Here is an 18,849-nt window from a genome sequence, read left to right as displayed (position 1 = left end):
CCAGTCTGGTGGAGGAAAAGCCTGGGGAGCCAATGGAGGGGGGAGAAAAAGGTAGGGGAGTAAGAAAATCTTAATTAAACTATCAAAAGGGACTGTGTCAAAAGAGTGTCCCAAGTTGGCATTGGAATAATGGGGGATTGAACAGGAAATTAGCTGGGAGTAAGGGAGAATTGAAAGCACATATGTGCTGGATGGGGCATGTTAACTGGAGGCATAGGTCTGAATCCTAGCCCCCCAATCCATTATACCTATGCCTCCAATTCCGCCACCCTCACCCCATTCTATCATACCTATGACTCCAATTCTGCCCCCCCCCCTGCATTCTATCATACTATGCCTCCAATTCCACCCCCCTCACCCCATTCTATCATATCTATGCCTCCAATTCTGCCACTCCCCCACATTCTATCATATGTATGCCTCCAATTCTGCCCCCCCTGCATTCTATCATACTATGCCTCCAATTCTGCCCCCCCCCCCTGCATTCTATCATACTATGCCTCCAATTCCACCCCCTCTCACCCCATTCTATCATATCTATTCCTCCAATTCTGCCCCCTCCTCCTCCGCATTCTATCATACCTATGCCTTTAATTCTGCCCCCCGTCCCCCTATTCTATCATCTGTATGCTTCCAATTCTGCCCCCCCTGCATTCTATCATACCTATGCCTCTAATTCCACCCCTCCCCTCATTCTATAATACCTATGCCTCAAATTCCACCCCCTCTCCCTCATTCAATTATACCTATGCCTCCAATTCTGCCCCTTCCCCCATTCTATCGATACTTTGCCTCCAATTCCACCACCCTCCCCCCCCATTCTATCATACCTATACCTCTAATTCAGCCGAAAAAGGTAAATAGAAACTGCGCTAGGATAACTAAAAATAATGATGGCCTGAAGCTCTACAGAGGTAAGCAGCAACTAACCTGAAAACAGTGTAAAGAAGTGAGAAAAATATATAGTTGCGCTAATATGGATGAACATAAATCATTGAATTAATGAATTTAATTCAATTCATGATTCATGTTCATCCATGTCATTTTCACATTTATGGTCACCTTTTCCACAAAGGTTTATTTTGATATTAGCGCAATTCTAATTCAGCCCCCCTCCCCCCAATCTATCATACCATATTTATTTTTGTAACTTAATTCTGAATAAAAAAAAATGTACAGTGTAATTTCATGAGATAATTTACAAAGGCATGCTTAGGGGTGGAGCAGGGAAAGGTTTGGGTGGGGCATCAGGTGGCGAGTAACTCTTAAGGACTGGTTAGTAGCTTAGGACTTGAAATTTTGAGCCCTGGTGTATATAACAAGCTCTTTTAGGATACCATTACAAACATTTAACCCTTTCATGCCTATGCCTATGTATGACATTTGGTGTTTACAAGTTAAAATCCATATTTTTGGCTAGAAAATTACTTAGAACCCCCAAACATTATATATATATTTTTAGCAGAGAATCTAGAGAATAAAATGGCGATTGTTGCAATATTTTATGTCATACGGTATTTGTGCGGCGGTGTTTTAAACACAACTTTTTGGGAAAAATTTACTTTCATGAATTTTAAAAAAATGAAAAAGTAAAATTAGCCCAATTTTTTTGCATAATGTGAAAGATGATGTTATGCCGAGTAAATAGATACCAAGCATGACACGCTTTATAATTGCACGCACTCGTGGAATGGCGACAAACTACGGTAACTAAAAATCTCCAAAGGGGACGCTTTAAACTTTTTTTACGGTTACCAGGTTAGAGTTACAGAGTAGGCCTAGTGCTATAAGTATTGCTCTCGCTCTTACGATCGCGGCGATACCTCACATGTGTTATTTGAACACCGTTTTCATATGCGGGCGCGACTTCCGTATGCGCTTTCTTTGCTGCGCAAGCTCGCGGGGAGGGGGGCGCTTTAAAAAATTTTTTTTTTTGTTTTCTTATTTATTTATTTATTTTTTCTAATATTACATTTTTTTTTTTTTTTTTTTTACATTTTGATCACTTTTATTGCTGTCACAAGGAATGTAAACATCCCTTGTGACAGCAATAGGTCGTGACAGGTACTCTTTATGGAGGGATCGGGGTCTAAAAGACCTCCGAGCCCTCCTTTGCACTTCAAAGTATTCAGATCGCCGAAAACGGCGATTCTGAATACTGTGTACTTTTTTAAATCCGGCGCCATTGGCAGCCGAGAAACCCGGAAGTGACGTGATGACGCCGCTTCCGTGGTTTCAATGCGCACACTGAATCAAAGCCGTTTACGGCTTTGTTTCAGAGCGCGCCGAGACGCTGGAGGCGCCGGATCGTGGATCGGGTCTCCCGGTGGGACGGGAGGCCCGGTCAGAGCGGCGAGAGGCGGCGGGAGGGGGGGGATGTCCCCTCCCGCTCCTCCGGCATAACAACCGAGCGGCTTTTAGCCGCATCGGTTGTTATGTTTGGAAAGCCGATCGCCCGCTCTAAACAACGGTACCGGGATGATGCCTGCGGCTGCAGGCATCATCCCGGTACAACCCCTGAAAGCCGAGGACGCATATATGCGTACGCTCGGCGTGAAAGGGTTAAAGCAACATGACTCAGTATATTAAAGGTTTGTAATGTTTAAGATTTATTGGGAATATAATTGTTAATCTTTATATACCGTATTTATCGGTGTATAACACGCACAGGCGTATAACACGCACACTAACTTTAGGAGGGAAGTTTCAGGAAAAAAACTTTCCACAGCCCCCTGTGTATAACACGCAGGCACAGATTACCCTCTATTTTCAGGGTAAAAAAGTGAGTGTTATATGCCAATAAATACAGTACTTTATATGTTAATAATATGCTTGTATATCTTTTCAGTGTTTGTACAAATTTGTGCTCCAATCTAAGGCCCTGATGAAGTGGGACAAGTAGGCCATTTTTTCCGATTCTTCAGCCAGAACCAGCAGTAACTGTGGTTTTAACCAGTTGTATTCAACTTTTTTAAATCTAACCATTTGTGTATGAAAATTAAAGATTTGTTTATTTTTTAAGCCTTTTTGGTATGTGTATTTATTAGACACTTTAAGCCAGGGGTCTGGGTCTCAAATTGGCAGCCCTCCAGCTGTTGTGAAACTACAAGTCCCATCGTGCCTCTGCCTGTGGGAGTCATGCTTGTAACTATCAGCCTTGCAATGCTTCATGGGGAGGGCTGCCAGTTTGAGACCCCTGCTTTATGCCAACAATTGTCCATAGTATCTTTATATGTTCTAACATTAACCATACCCTTTACTGGCCCACATGAACCCAGTAATTTCTAGGAAAGTCCACATACTTTTGGTCAGATATTTAGGTGTGTTGGACTGGTGTCCAAAAATGTAACCATATATAGCTAGATTCACATAGGGTGTCCTAACTTTGCGGCGGCGTAGCTTAGCGTGTTTACACTACGCCACCGTAAGTTAGCTAGGCAAGTACATGATTCACAAAGTACTTGCCTGCTAAGTTACGGCGGTGTAGCGTAAATGCGGCGGGCGCAAGCGCGCCCAATTCAAATTCGGCTGAGGGGGCGTGTTTTATGATAATTAGGCTTGACCCGACGTGATTGACGGTTTTTTGGAACTGCGCATGTGCCGTGCGCCTACATTTCCCAGTGTGCATTGCGGCTAAGTCCGCCGCACGGGCCTATTGATTTCGACGTGGACGTAAACAACGTAAATCCCTATTCACGGAGGACTTACACAAAAACAACGTAAAATGTTCGAATTTCGAAGCGGGAACGGCGGCCACACTTTAACATTACTATTCCAACTATTTGATGGAATATCTTTAGGCCTGATAATGCGTTACGTAAACGGCGTATCTGTACTGCGTCGGTCGGGTGTACGTTCGTGAATAGGCGTATCTAGTGATTTACATATTCTACGCCGACCGCAATGGAAGCGCCACCTAGCGGCCAGCCAAAACATTGCACCCTAAGATAGGACGGCGCAAGCCGTCCTATCTTAGATAGGTTTAAGTGTATCTCTGTTTGAGAATACACTTAAACCTAGGTCGGCGCAGATTCAGAGTTAGGTCGGCGTATCTACTGATACGCCGACCTAACTCTACCTGAATCTAGCTAAAGGTGTAGATTTGTACACAGTACAGCATACTTATTGTAAAAAGCAGGCTTTTGTATGATTAGACTTTAGAGAAATATTTTAGATAATTACAAAGAACAATTACTGATAATTACAAAACGATCAGTCACAAATAAATCAGATGCCAGGTTAACTATAATCAAATCACAGACAGATTCTGATTATTTGTGCTTTCCTCTAAAAATAAATAAGTAACCAGGTTGTTGACATGTTCAAACAGAATAAAGTACCGTATTTGCCGGTGTATAAGGCGACCGGGCTTATGAGACGACCCCCTAATTTGGACAGGTTTTTAAGATTTTTTGCCTGTACCCCCTTCCGAGGCTTCTGACGCTTCATATTTCTTCCTTCTGGAGCCATATTCTTCTTCCTTCTTGCTGGAGCTGGAGCCAATCACAGCGAGCGATGTATTCTATTCATGAATTCAAAGCCTGCTTTGATTGGCAGAGGCTGTAACATCATCAGCCCATGCCTCTTTGACTTTCAAAGCCAATCCGAGCAGGCTTCTGTATGTAGCCTGCTCAGATTGGCAGAGGTTGTTTCTCCAATCCGAGCAGGCTCTGTATTCATTTCAATACAACGCTCATCGGGATTGGCTAAGCAGTATATACTGTATGTAGCCGAAGCTACATACAGTATTACTGCACATCCAGCAGCCATCTGAGCAGCTGACCCGACATATAAGACGACCCCTGCTTTTTGGCCAGTTATTTTGAGTGTAAAAGGTAGTCTTATATGCCAGCAAATACAGTATATATAACCAAAAATTGTATACAGTAGGTGAACCCGATTTTGTGTCAATCTCGCTCTCTTTCTCGGCGAGATTGAGCACCTACGAGCCCCATCGCGGGAGCCAGCGCCGAGCTGGCTTGCCGCGATGGAGACAGAGCCGTCATAGAAGCGACGGGAGATCCGACTTGGATTCCCGCCAATTCTACACGTGTGCGGCGTTTGCTATGAATCCTGAGGGGGAAGTCCCCGCCGGATTTTAAATAAAAATCCGGCATGGGTCCCCCCCTCAGGAGCATACCGGGCCCTTAGGTCTGTTATGGGTTGTAAGGAGAGCCCCCCTACGCCGAAAAAAACGGCGTAGGGGGTCCCCCTACAATCCATACCAGACCCGTATCCAAAGCACGCTACCCGGCCAGCCAGGAAGGGAGTGGGGACGAGCGAGCGCCCCCCCCCCCCTCCTGAGCCGTACCAGGCTGCATGCCCTCAACATGGGGGGGTTGGGTGCTCTGGGGCAGGGGGGCGCACTGCGGCCCCCCCCACCTCAGAGCACCCTGTCCCCATGTTGATGAGGACAGGGCCCCTTCCCGACAACCCTGGCCGTTGGTTGTCGGGGTATGCGGGCGGGAGGCTTATCGGAATCTGGGAGCCCCCTTTAATAAGGGGGCCCCCAGATACCGGCCCCCCACCCTAAGTGAATGAGTATGGGGTACATCGTACCCCTACCCATTCACCTGCAAGAAAAGTGGTAAAAACACAAATAAACCACACAGTGTATTAAAATATTTTATTAGTCTGCTCCGGAGGCCGCCCCCTGTCTTCTTTATTAGCTCTTTTACCAGGGGGGGCTTCTTCTTTGACGTCTTCGGGTGGGTGGGGGCCGCCGTCTGGTTCTCTTCCACCGCCGGGGGGGGGTGGCTTTTAAAAAAGCCCCCACCCCCCCGGCGGGTTTCCTCCGGCGTCTTCGGCGGGGCTCTTCTTCTTCCGCTATCCCGACGGGTCTTCTCCGCTATCCGGGGGGTCTCGCCGCTCTCCGCTGTTGACTCGTCGCACCCCGGTTCTTCGTCTCGCAGTCCGGTCCCTTCTTCCGTGCTGTACGTCTTCTTCCGCGCTGTGACGTCATGTTCTTCACTTCTCTTCTTCTCCCGATGTTGACTCGCCGGTCCTCCTCGCTGCAATGACGGATGCGCGCCTTGCATCGGACCTATATAGGCCTCACAGTCCCATCATGCTCTGTACCTACCCATGTGATACCTACCCACGTGGTAGGTATCACATGGGTAGGTACAGAGCATGATGGGACTGTGAGGCCTATATAGGTCCGATGCAAGGCGCGCATCCGTCATTGCAGCGAGGAGGACCGGCGAGTCAACATGGGGAGAAGAAGAGAAGTGAAGAACATGACGTCACAGCGCGGAAGAAGACGTACAGCACGGAAGAAGGGACCGGACTGCGAGACGAAGAACCGGGGTGCGACGAGTCAACAGCGGAGAGCGGCGAGACCCCCCGGATAGCGGAGAAGACCCGTCGGGATAGCGGAAGAAGAAGAGCCCCGCCGAAGACGCCGGAGGAAACCCGCCGGGGGGGTGGGGGCTTTTTTAAAAGCCACCCCCCCCCCCGGCGGTGGAAGAGAACCAGACGGCGGCCCCCACCCACCCGAAGACGTCAAAGAAGAAGCCCCCCCTGGTAAAAGAGCTAATAAAGAAGACAGGGGGCGGCCTCCGGAGCAGACTAATAAAATATTTTAATACACTGTGTGGTTTATTTGTGTTTTTACCACTTTTCTTGCAGGTGAATGGGTAGGGGTACGATGTACCCCATACTCATTCACTTAGGGTGGGGGGCCGGTATCTGGGGGCCCCCTTATTAACCTCTTGACCACCGCCCCATGTCAAAAAGACGTCCTCCTTTTTAAAGTTGAATATCTCGATAACGGCAGCAGCTGCTGCCACAACCGAGATATTCATCTTTGCAGGGGGCGGTGGTGTACACGATAACGGCGGTCTCCGCGGCGGATTCGCCGCGAGATCGCCGTTATCGGTGGCGGGAGAGGGGCCCCCCCCCTCCCGCCGCTCTCCCGCGCTCTCCGCCGCTTACCGGAGCCGTCGGTAGCGGCGGAGGGGATCCGATGTGTCCGGCAGCTGAGCGGGGACGGGACTGAAGGAGAAATCTCCTTCACCCGTCCTCATAGCTCTGCTGGGCGGAAGTGACGTCAAAACGTCAGTCCCGCCCAGCCTCTTAAAGAAACATTTTTTTTTTTTGTCATTTGAAAAAATGACATTTTTTTTTTTTTATTTTTTTTTTTGCATTTAAGTCTAATTATGAGATCTGAGGTCTTTTTGACCCCAGATCTCATATTTAAGAGGACCTGTCATGCTTTTTTCTATTACAAGGGATGTTTACATTCCTTGTAATAGGAATAAAAGTGATCAATTTTTTTTATTTTATTTTTTTCAGTGTAAAAAATTATAAAACTAAATAAAAATAAATAAGAAAACCAAAAAAAAATTTTTTAAAGCGCCCCGTCCCGACGAGCTCGCGCGCAGAAGTAAACGCATACGCGAGTAGCGCCCGCATATGAAAACGGTATTCAAACCACACAAGTGAGGTATCGCCGCGATCGTTAGAGCGAGAGCAATAATTCTAGCCCTAGACCTACTCTGCAACTCAAAAAATGCAACCTGTAGAATTTTTTAAACGTCGCCTATCGAGATTTTTAAGGGTAAAAGTTTGACGCCATGCCACGAGCAGGCGCAATTTTTAAGCGTGACATGTTGGGTATCATTTTACTCGGCGTAACATTATCTTTCACAATATATAAAAAAATTGGGCAAAATGTATTGTCTTATTTTTTAATTCAAAAAAGTGATTTTTATCCAAAAAAAGTGCGCTTGTAAGACCGCTGCGCAAATACGGTGTGACAAAAAGTATTGCAATGACTGCCATTTTATTCCCTAGGATGTCTGCTAAAAAAAAATATATAATGTTTGGGGGTTCTGATAAATTTTCTAGCAAAAAAATTGTGATTTTTCACATGAAGGAGAGAAGTGCCAGAATTTACCTGGTGGGCAAGTGGTTAAAGGGGGCTCCCAGATTCCGATAAGCCTCCCGCCCGCATACCCCGACAACCAACGGCCAGGGTTGTCGGGAAGGGGCCCTGTCCTCATCAACATGGGGACAGGGTGCTCTGAGGTGGGGGGGGCCGCAGTGCGCCCCCCTGCCCCAGAGCACCCAACCCCCCCATGTTGAGGGCATGCAGCCTGGTACGGCTCAGGAGGGGGGGGGCGCTCGCTCGTCCCCACTCCCTTCCTGGCTGGCCGGGTAGCGTGCTTTGGATACGGGTCTGGTATGGATTGTAGGGGGACCCCCTACGCCGTTTTTTTCGGCGTAGGGGGGCTCTCCTTACAACCCATAACAGACCTAAGGGCCCGGTATGCTCCTGAGGGGGGGACCCATGCCGGATTTTTATTTAAAATCCGGCGGGGACTTCCCCCTCAGGATTCATAGCAAACGCCGCACACGTGTAGAATTGGCGGGAATCCAAGTCGGATCTCCCGTCGCTTCTATGACGCGCTTGCTGGGATGTGCTGTCACTATTCCAGTGAGTGCAAGATGTCGGCGAGATCTCGGCACCATGTCGCCGAGTATCAGCGCGACGCTGTCGTGCTAAAAGCACAATATCACAAACACCTACTGTATATTCACATTTAACATTTTATCTGTTAAGCAGCTAAGCATGAACTGATGTTTCTTTTGCCTAAGTGGCAACCCTGTAGTGCATCTGCTGTCTGAAAACTACCAGTGACATGGTGAATTGTTTTTTTTTTTTTTTTTTTCCTGTATGACTGACAACTTAATCACTGGAAAAATCCACTGTGACAGAAAGGTTTCTAACCTGTCATCTCTCAGACTTGTAATCTTGCCATCACATCCTTTTTTCCTGCTGGGCAACTGCCCAGCCTTCTATGCAGGAGACTTGAATGCTTTTTGCTGTATTCTTCAGTGTCATAAAATGTTAAAATGGAAGATTACTATGCTATGAATGATTGTATATACCATCAATTAGTAAGAAAATTCTGCTTTGTAAAATGCCACTGACAATAAATCAGCCTTTGCTTCCAGAACAAACCAGGCAGTATAGTTATTAGGAACTTAGACACAGTCAGTGCTCACACACTAATTACTAAAATACTTGAGTGAATTCATTTTATGTGTCTCCTGTTATTATCACATTTAATAATTGATGATGTTGTAATGCATACATTTACTAGATTAGGCATGCGAATAGGGAGCACAGTGCACCGTGTGCCACACAATACTTTGTGGCAGTCCTTTTTTTACAAATGCTTTAACATCTGAACATTTTTGTAGGCTGGCTTCCCTTTTAAAGAAGGACATGACTTTGAAACAGCTTAATTACTCTTCTTATTATACCATCATCTTGCTTCATTAATACACAAAGGTGACAGATCTTGACATCTGATATAAATAACATAAGAATGCTGAAACCTACTTAGAGAAGGATGTATGGTCTACTGTAAACATAGTTTCTCAACCAGCGACATCTGCACCTCCAGAGGGTACTTCTGCAGGTTCAATTGGTACATATGTCTGATAAAACTTTAATATCAGTTTAATGTTTTAGTAACTGACACATGTAAATTAGGTCATACAGAGTGATTTGTTTTGGTTATATAATTGGAAAAGGGAATATCTGGGAACTATATGCAGATAATTAAAGGGCACGAGCAATACATTTCCATGTCAAAAGGAAACTTGAGTCAACCTATATCAGAGGTTATTTGTTAAGGAATGCCTCTTCTAAAGGGTATGCTGAGCAGTACTTTAGTAAAATTGGATTAAGGGCATTATTAAATTGTTAAGCAGTTTTGCCAGCCAGGTTGACCTAGATGGTAGTTGATGTCTACTATAATTTTTTATGTCTCAACCAGTAGAAGTTATGCAAGCTGGTATTGAGGGGTTCCAGGTATCTAGAGCCATGGAACCAAGCCCCCCCCCCCAATACCAAAACTGCAATATTTTCAAAAATTAAACATAAGCATTGAAACCTGCTATTTATAGCAAAGCACAATTTACGCCAGGTGATGTAATTTTGATATGCTTTATTATAAAGTCATTAGCTGGCAAGATTGTGGACGGTACTGTATGTGTGTCACCTGTATGTGTGTCATTAAACCTGAGTTATATGCCGCCACCTTCAGAAAACTGGACACTGACAAAAAGGAAAACTGCAGAAACATCTGCTATATAACCCCTCCCATTCACAGCTAGCCTCAGTTTTTTTGTTAGTGTTTTTAGGTTATGGACCTATTTTCTTTCTTGAGGGATGCTCAGTTCTTTTATAGAGCTTATTTATCTGAATGCACAGTAGCCACTGCAAGCTTCTTTTTTCAGCTTCTAGATTGGTTGTGGCAATGTGGTGTATTGAGCTAGCCACAGGATGCTATACAGGTCCAGAGCCGTAGTCCATTAATTGGTGAAGCCCTTTCAATGAGGACCTATTTTGGGGTATGCCCATTGAGGAGAAGGGAGCCATGATGGAGCCTGCTCCTGGAAGAATATGATCTGCTGCAGTGAGTCTGGGCTAACAACCATTACCTGGGCCCTGTGTGTTGTGTACCTATCCCCCGGGGACTAATGGAGTGCTGGCTGCAACACTTTAAACAGTGTGTCACAGCCATAGTCAGGAGTGCTGGTTTGAACATGCATTTTTATTTCATTTTGGTGTTCTTTTCACTATGTTGAAACTTCCTGTGTTTACCCCTGACACCACTAGGGGCCACCCTAGTGCAGTGTGGGGCTCAGTTTCCTGAGCCTACTGTGCAGGCATACTCCATATTTTATCTTGGCACATGGAAAATTTACACAGCACAGCTCCATCCAGTACACAGCGCAACAATTCTAAGAAGATACCTGGGCTTCAACTGCTTAAGCGTGCCTGGTACAGATGGCGGTCACCTTTCTAACCCCCTATGGCTGTTGTGAGAACCCCTCTGGAGACATTGCAGAACTGCACATGGCAGATCTAGAGTTACACAAGCGCCATGTAAGGGGGCCTAGACAGCTTTCACTTAACGCTGACCCTGGATTAGTAATACCTCTCTGTGTACAAAAGGTACCTGGTCACAGTTTGCAATTCTTCCCTTCTCTGCAGTCATCTTTGAATTCTTCCTGGCTGTTAATGCCTTTCTATGTACTGTGCTACAGAGGCGGCTGTCATAAATGGCTATTATCGCCTCCTGCTCCACGGTCTTCTGTGAGTGCCTGTGTGGTAATGTCTCACTGTAGTCTTATTGTGCAGTACACTAGTCTTTCATAACCATCATCCCCTGCTGCACCACAGTAAGTCTGAGTAACCCTGGTGGTTCTCTCTCACTAGTATCCTGTTTGCACAGTGACGTATGGTGAGCTCACTACAGCTGGAGCTTAAATCTGCCTACTCCACAGTTGGTCAATGTGTTGCCCTTGCTGGTAATGTTTTACTCCCACACTGTTGGTGACCTGTGGTGCCCTTGTCACTGCCTTGCAGTAGATCGGGCAGTCCCCCTTGTTGGTACAGTTTCTGTTCCATTTTGTTTTGTATGTTGGCCTGGGTTGCTTAAATCACATATGGCTCTTGAGGATTCTTTCTTTTTTGTGTAGCAGTCAAGGTGATTTAGTCCCACACTGCAGTTACTCTTCCTTCTCTACAGGGGTACATCAATTAATCTTGTTTGTACAGTTATCTTGCTTAATTGCAAACTACAATTACTTATTCATGCAAGGCATTTGCATTTACCCTTCTGCTCTGCAGTTGGTCGGCGAGTCATCCTTCACTGTTGCTAACTCACATGTGGCCTGTTCTAGAAGGGATTATGGTGCAAACTTGGCTCCCCCCTTATGTGAGGGCCTAGGTTGTTCCAGTCTCTCTTGGTCATTTTGCCCCCTGTTTCACAGCTGGGTCATGAGCCCACTTTGTATGTAAATTTTCTTTAGGCGTGCGCCCTGTTAGTAAGAAACTGTCTAAAGTTTAGATTTGTTTGTTTTATCCCATGGGCTTGTGGTACAAACCATTGAAAAACGTTGTATGTTGTGTTTGCTGCCTTTCTTAATAAAATAGCAGGGTGAACTTGCTTGGACTGTTTCTGAGTGTCCCTATCTCATGCATGGTTTATGACTGCCAATACAATTTGAGCATTTCCTCCTTATAATATATATTACATGAAAATTAAGGCTGAAATCCAGTATACTATGAGTTAAAGCGGTGGTTCACCCTGCAGAACAACTTTTTAGCATAAAATTAGGCATAGTAGCGCGAGCTACAGTATGCCTGTCTTAATTTTTTTATCCCCGTACTCACTGTGTAATCGTACATAGAGGATTCCGACTGCCCGCGGGGAATGGGCGTTCCTTTCAAGAGGGAGGGTGATTGACGGCCGGCTCTGGCACGTCACGCTCCCCGAAGACAGCCGGAGTAGGTCTCGGCTCTTCACGGCGCCTGCGCACAGACTATGCGCAGGCGCCGTGAAGAGCCAACCCTATTTCGGCTATTTCCGGAGAAGCGTGACGCGCCAGAGCCGGCCGTCAATCACCTTCCGTCTGGATTGGAACGCCCATTCCCCGTGGGCAGTCGGAATCTTCTATGTACGATTACACAGTGAGTACGGGGATAAAAAAATTAAGACAGGCATACTGTAGCTCGCGCTACTATGCCTAATTTTATGCTAGAAGAAAACATTTTTTTTTTTTTTTTTTTATAGGGTGAACCCCCGCTTTAAGTTCAAGGAGGTGCATGCCACCGTCTGAACTTATCTGTATTATTTACTTCTAACAGGTTTATGACAACCCCAGAGTATACACTCAAGGAGAGAAGCACACATCGAAGTTATGCCCGTCCCTTCATTTGTTGCCAATTTACAGAAGCCTTTGTATTTTGTAAATGAGATCACATAATACAAAGGCTTCTGTGCTTTGTCAGGAAAAGGGGAGGAGTGGGTATAGCAGCATTATTGAATCTGCATTTAAAGAAGCTGAGACCAGAGGGTCCAACATTTTTGGCGCTGCGTAAGCTTCTTGGAGAGCCATAAACCTGTCAAATGTAAATTAAAGTTCACAAGGTAACATGCACCTCATTAAACTTAAAGCGGGAGTTCACCCATTTCTAACATTTTTTTTTTCTCCCCATAGATTCCTGCTCGTTCGGTCTAGGGGAATCGGCTATTTGTATTAAAATATGAGCAGTACTTACCCGTTTTCGAGCTGCATCTTCTTCCGTCGCTTCCGGGTATGGGTCTTCGGGAGCGGGCGTTCCTTCTTGATTGACAGGCTTCCGACGGTCGCATCCATCGCGTCACTCGTAGCCGAAAGAAGCCGAACGTCGGTGCGGCTGTATACTGCGCCTGCGCATCGACGTTCGGCTTCTTTCGGAAAATCGTGACGCGATGGATGCGACCGTCGGAAGCCTCTCGGAAGACTGTCAATCAAGAAGGAACACCCATTCCCGCAGCCCATACCCGGAAGCGACGGAGAGAGGATGCATCTCGTAAACGGGTAAGTACTGCACATATTTTAAAACAAATTGCCGATTCCCCTAGAGAAAACGAGCAGGAATCTAAGGGGAAAAAGTGCCCTCTAAGGGTGAACCCCCGCTTTAAAGAATACGAAAAATCCAACATTTCATATTCCTGATATGTGCCTGCTGTACCATGTACTTGTATGAAAACATATACTCTTCTCTTTAAAGTGCTTCCTTTGTGTGAAATCCCTGGTGTTCCTGTCAGTCCCCCTGCTTTCCTATCAAAAACTGACCACATTAGGCAGGAGAGCACATCGTGGTCAGTTCTCTAGCTATGTTGGGAACTAAGCCTGCTCTCCTCAAATGATAAGACTTGTCTTGACACAACACCCCCCCTCCACAGCTTTTCACTGGGAAGATAAATGTACTGTTGCTACTCCTCCCCCCAGCTCTTACGGAGCTGCCAACAGAAGGAATGTGACACTTTTATAAAACATGTGGTTGTAAGCTGACAATTCATTATAGCCGCAAGTGATTTGAAATGACTTTTTTTCCTTCAGAAATGACACTTTGTGCAGGGACAGTTCTAAGCACGGGAAACAAGCGCTACTTCACAGGCATACTATACACCACCACCACAACCCGCCCCCCGCTGCGAAATTTAAAGTTATATCTCACTTTTATTGTTTCACTTTAAAGTGGATGTAAACCTGATTTTTTTTTTATGTCTCAATGTACAATATAAGATTTTCTATCATGTGTGCCCAGTCTTGCCACACAGAGTTATTTCAGCTCTGAGAAATCCTCTTTTATTGGGTTTTAATCTTTCTCCTGAAGGCCAAGTGGTCCAACTCCAGTCGGATGGTGGTTGGTAGTGCATTCCACAGGCGAGGTCCCTGGACTGCAAATCTTCGATCTCCTTTGGACTTGTATCTGGCTTTGGGTATCTGGGGGAGGTTTTGATTGGTGGATCGCAGAATGCGATTGGGGTTATGGGCTTTTATTTTTTTGCATAGATATTGGGGGGCGTTTCTTTGAATACACTTATGCGTTAGGCAGAGTGCCTTGAAAGTGATTCTGTCTTTTACTGGCAACCAATGAAGGGATCTCAGCGAAGGTGAGATTGATTCCCATGGTTTTTTTCCAGTCACTAGTCGGCCGTATTTTGAACGACTTGCAGACGAGAGATTTGGTATTTGGGGAGTCCTAGATAGAGGGCATTTGCGTAGTCGAGTCTGGAATTGATGATTGTTCCCACCACGACTGCAATGTCCTCTTTCGGGATAAAGGGCGTGAGTCTGCATAGTAGGCGCAGCAGATGGTGGGATCCGCTGACTACTGCCCCTATTTGTGCATCCATTGTCATGTAGGTATCGGGTTAATTTGGAGCATGCGCACTGGGATACCCCCATGGACGGCGCATGTGCCGTTCACAAAAAACGTCATTTACGTCGGGTCAAGACGTATTAACATAAAACACGCCCCCATCTCATCCATTTGAATCGCTCGCCCTTACACCGACACAGTTACACTACGCCGCCGTAACTTATGGAGCAAATTCTTTGTGGATACGGGAAATACGCTGATACCTTACTTCTTGTTGTCATCGTCTTCTGAGATACACTACGCCGGACGTAAAGAAGCGCCGCGCTACGTGTATCTGGCCCTTAATATTTTACAGCCAGTCAGTGGTCCAGGTTCCTTCTATTTCTTATAATAAATTAATCTGAAAAGTTTGGGCTTTTCAAAAATATATATTTATAAAGGATACTTTTGTTGTGAATCATACCATTTAGACCATATGATGTACAATATATATTCACATAGCAATCTTGAATACTAAAAGAAGATAAAGTCTCTGGCTGGCAAAAATATTTTTTGAAAGGTCCAGCTTTGTCAGAATGGTGGGTCAAGTCCATAAGGTGACAAGTCCAATTGGACAACATCCATGTTAGGGCCCTTTCACACTAATCCACTTTTGATTTGTTCTCCTTGACTTAAAAAGGAAGGTGCCTTTTTGGTGTACCAAAAGATGCAACATTTAAGACTTTTCATAACACAGGGAAACTGCAGTGTGAACAGTTACCTAGAATTTAATGAGAAATAGTTTTCATGTGCTTTTGTTGCCCTGGGAAATAACAGAAAAAGTGCATCAGTGTGAAAGGAGCCTTATGCTTAAAACAGTAGCATTTGAAATTCTTGGAACAATAAAACCACCATGAATGGAATTATCTTATGAATGCTTATCTATTCTATCACTGCCCATTGTTTTTCATATACACAAAATATTTCTCATCTGCCTTGATGCTTCATTTCATTTCCCCTCCCCTATTTATCATTGCTGACTGAAATGGGTCATACAAGTTAAATCATTCAGAAGTGATAACTCTCATCTGGATTTTACTTTTTTTTAAAGGCTTGGAAAGCTAGCCTTAGTTCTGTGTAATGTTAGCATGTGATCAGCTGACTCTTTACAATGTTGTGTGTACTTCACATATATAATGTGTGTGTGTGTATATACACATACAATATTGATACAAAAAAATCACTGGCGCTCAATGTGAAATAACTAATATCCCATGAAATACTTGAAACCCTCGTATGGGCTGAGAACAGTCCGTGTTACAGAGACCTGGATACCCTGAAGTACCACAAATACACAAATACACCAAAAAGGAAAAGGAGCGCAGAGTTTCCCTTTTTGGTGTATTTGTATATACACATACACACACATTATTAACTAACATCAAGTCAGTGTTGACTTCTGGCAGTCAGATAGGGTTTCTCTGAATAATCTCCCTTCTATTTTAGTCTCTAGTCTTTACAGCATGCTCACACTTTATTTGTCTATATCCAGCTACCTTACTTCTTGTTGTCATTGTCTTCTTTTGCCCTCAACCTTTCCAAGCATAACGTTAAGCTGTCACAAGCAGCTCCTTGTATTGAATTGTATTGCAACAGCACTGTCTCTCTGTTTTTTAACCACTTCCCTACCGGCCCATAGTAAAATGACATCCACAAAGAACCTCTGCCGTTCAGAGTAGACGTCATATGACGTCCTGGGCTTTCCGGGTGGATATCTGAATGATGCCTGCAGCTAGAGGCATCATTCAGATATCCTTCTCTTGTGCCGGCGATTCTGCACAACGTAAGAACGATCATAGCGGCGGTTCCGCCGCTAGATCGTTCTTACAGGCGGCGGGAGGGGACATCCCCCCCCTCCCGCCGCCATCCGGTGCTTCTCCGGGCTCTCCCGTGCCATCGGGGGCCCGGAGAACGAATCATCCGGCGCTCGCAGGAAGCATAGAGATGACTTGTGACCAGATGGTCACCAGTCATCTCTATGACCGTCGGAGGACCCGGGCGCGATGTGATGACGTCACGCCCGGGTCCCCGTAAGTAAACAAAGCCGCGATTGCGGCTGCTAAGCAACCACAAGCATGAGATCGGTGAATTTTTTTTCACCGATTTCATGCTTTCCAGCCTGGAGGAGAGATGTGGGGTCTTATTGACCCCGCATCTCTCCATAAAGAGTACCTGTCACACACATTCCTATTACAAGGGATGTTTACATTCCTTGTAATAGGAATAAAAGTGATAAAAAAAAAAAAAAATAAAATAAAAAAGTGTAAAAAAATAAATAAATATATATAAAAAAAAAAAAAAATACAATTTATTTTTTTAACGCCCCTGTCCCCGGTAGCTTGCGCGCAGAAGCGAACGCACACGCAAGTCCCGCCGACATATGTAAACGCCGTTTAAACCACATATGTGAGGTATCGCCGCGTGCGTTAGAGTGCCAGCAACAATTCTAGCACTAGATCTCCTCTGTAAATCTAAACTGGTAACCTGTAAAAAATTTCAAATCGTTGCCTATGGAGATTTTTAAGTACCGAAGTTTGGCGCCATTCCATGAGTGTGCGCAATTTTAAAGCGTGACATGTTAGGTATCTATTTACTCGGTGTAACATCATATTTCATATTTTACAAAAAAATTGGGCTAACTTTACTGTTTTTTAATTTTTTTAATTCATGAAACAATTTTTTTCCAAAAAAAAGGCGTTTGAAAAATTATTGCGCAAATACCGTGCAAGATAAAAGGTTTCAATGACCGTCGTTTTATTCCCTAGGGTGTCTGCTAAAAAAACATATATAATGTTTGGGGGTTCTGCGTAATTTTCTAGCAAAAAAATTATGATTTGTACATGTAGGAGAGAAGTGCCAGAATAGGCCCGGTATGGAAGTGTGTATAACTGCCCTGTATGGAAGTGGTTAAAGAGCTGTGCATATTGTTGGCATTATCAGCAATAACATTAACATTATGATCACCCTCCATAACCTGTCAAAGCATGGACTCCACTAGATCTCTGAAGGTATGCTGTGGTATCTGGTAACCAACTGTCAGCAGCAGATCCTTTAAAGTGGATGTAAATCCTCTATTATACCCAGTGAAGTGAACAACCTCAGATGATACACAGGGATAAAGCAAATCCTACATACGTTTTACATGCATATTTGCTGTCTTCAGCTTGCTATAGTCTTTGGAATTCTTACATCGTGTTAGAATTTATACTTTTGATTCAACAGTAGAAGTGTAGTCTGGGCATACACACTGTGTGCCAGCTGATTGGAGGAAATGCACACCACATAGGCAGAAGAACAAAGATACTTTCAGAGCTGTGCTGTGACAAAACAAGCTCTCTGCTAATCAATTTTTAGCACCCCCCCCCCCCCCCCCAACAAACACACATTTTAGGCTGTTTTTTTTTCTCCTGTCTCTGAGAACTTGTCAGAGGTTTTCATGCTGATAACAGAAGAACCAAACAGCAGAAAGACACTGGACTCAGAGCTTTGAAGAGAGATAAATAAACACTACAGATATACTGTTGGATCCATATATATTTGGACAGAGGCACAATTTTATTTTTTCCAGGTATTTACCAAAACATATTAAAGTTAAAGTTATATATGATATGCACTGAACGTGTACAATCTCAGGTTTAATTTGAGGGTATCCAAATCAGAGAAAGGGTATAGGAATTACAGCTCTTAAGAATAGCCTTTTTCAAAGGACCAAAAGTATTTGGACAATTGAATCAAAAGCTATTTCATGGCCAGGTGTGGGCTACGCCTTCGTTATTTATTCATCAATTAACTACTTAAGGATCAGCCGCCGCACTTGTACTACAGCAAGTTGGCTCCTCTAAGCAAATCGCTATCATTGTACATCAGCTTACGCAGGTGCAGTTGTGGGCGGACGCCACTGGCGGCGCACTCTCGTGCCCACTGCGGGAGCGTGCCTGCGGATCAGGAGGACTCAATGTCCACCGACGACCCGCGATCGCATAGTACAGAGTCAGAATGGGGATCTGCCTTTGTAAACATTATTGCAGCATTATGGTTTTTTTTCAGCTATTTGAGCTACAGTAGCACTTCTGTTGGATCAGACTACATGAGCCAGCCTTTGCTAACCATCTTCATCAATGAGCCTTGGG

General features: G+C 44.8%; 1 protein-coding gene across 2 annotated transcripts in view; it reads left to right on the top strand.

Annotated features, from left to right (window-relative positions):
• Nucleotides 1-18,849, top strand: part of FAM184A (family with sequence similarity 184 member A) — a 307,530-nt gene that overhangs the window by 182,879 nt on the left and 105,802 nt on the right. The gene's annotated exons all lie outside the window — the stretch shown is intronic.

Source organism: Rana temporaria, chromosome 4 (genome assembly GCF_905171775.1).
Source record: "Rana temporaria chromosome 4, aRanTem1.1, whole genome shotgun sequence".
In the NCBI taxonomy this organism is placed as follows: Eukaryota; Metazoa; Chordata; class Amphibia; order Anura; family Ranidae; genus Rana; species Rana temporaria.
This window is presented reverse-complemented; position numbering and strand designations above follow the sequence as displayed.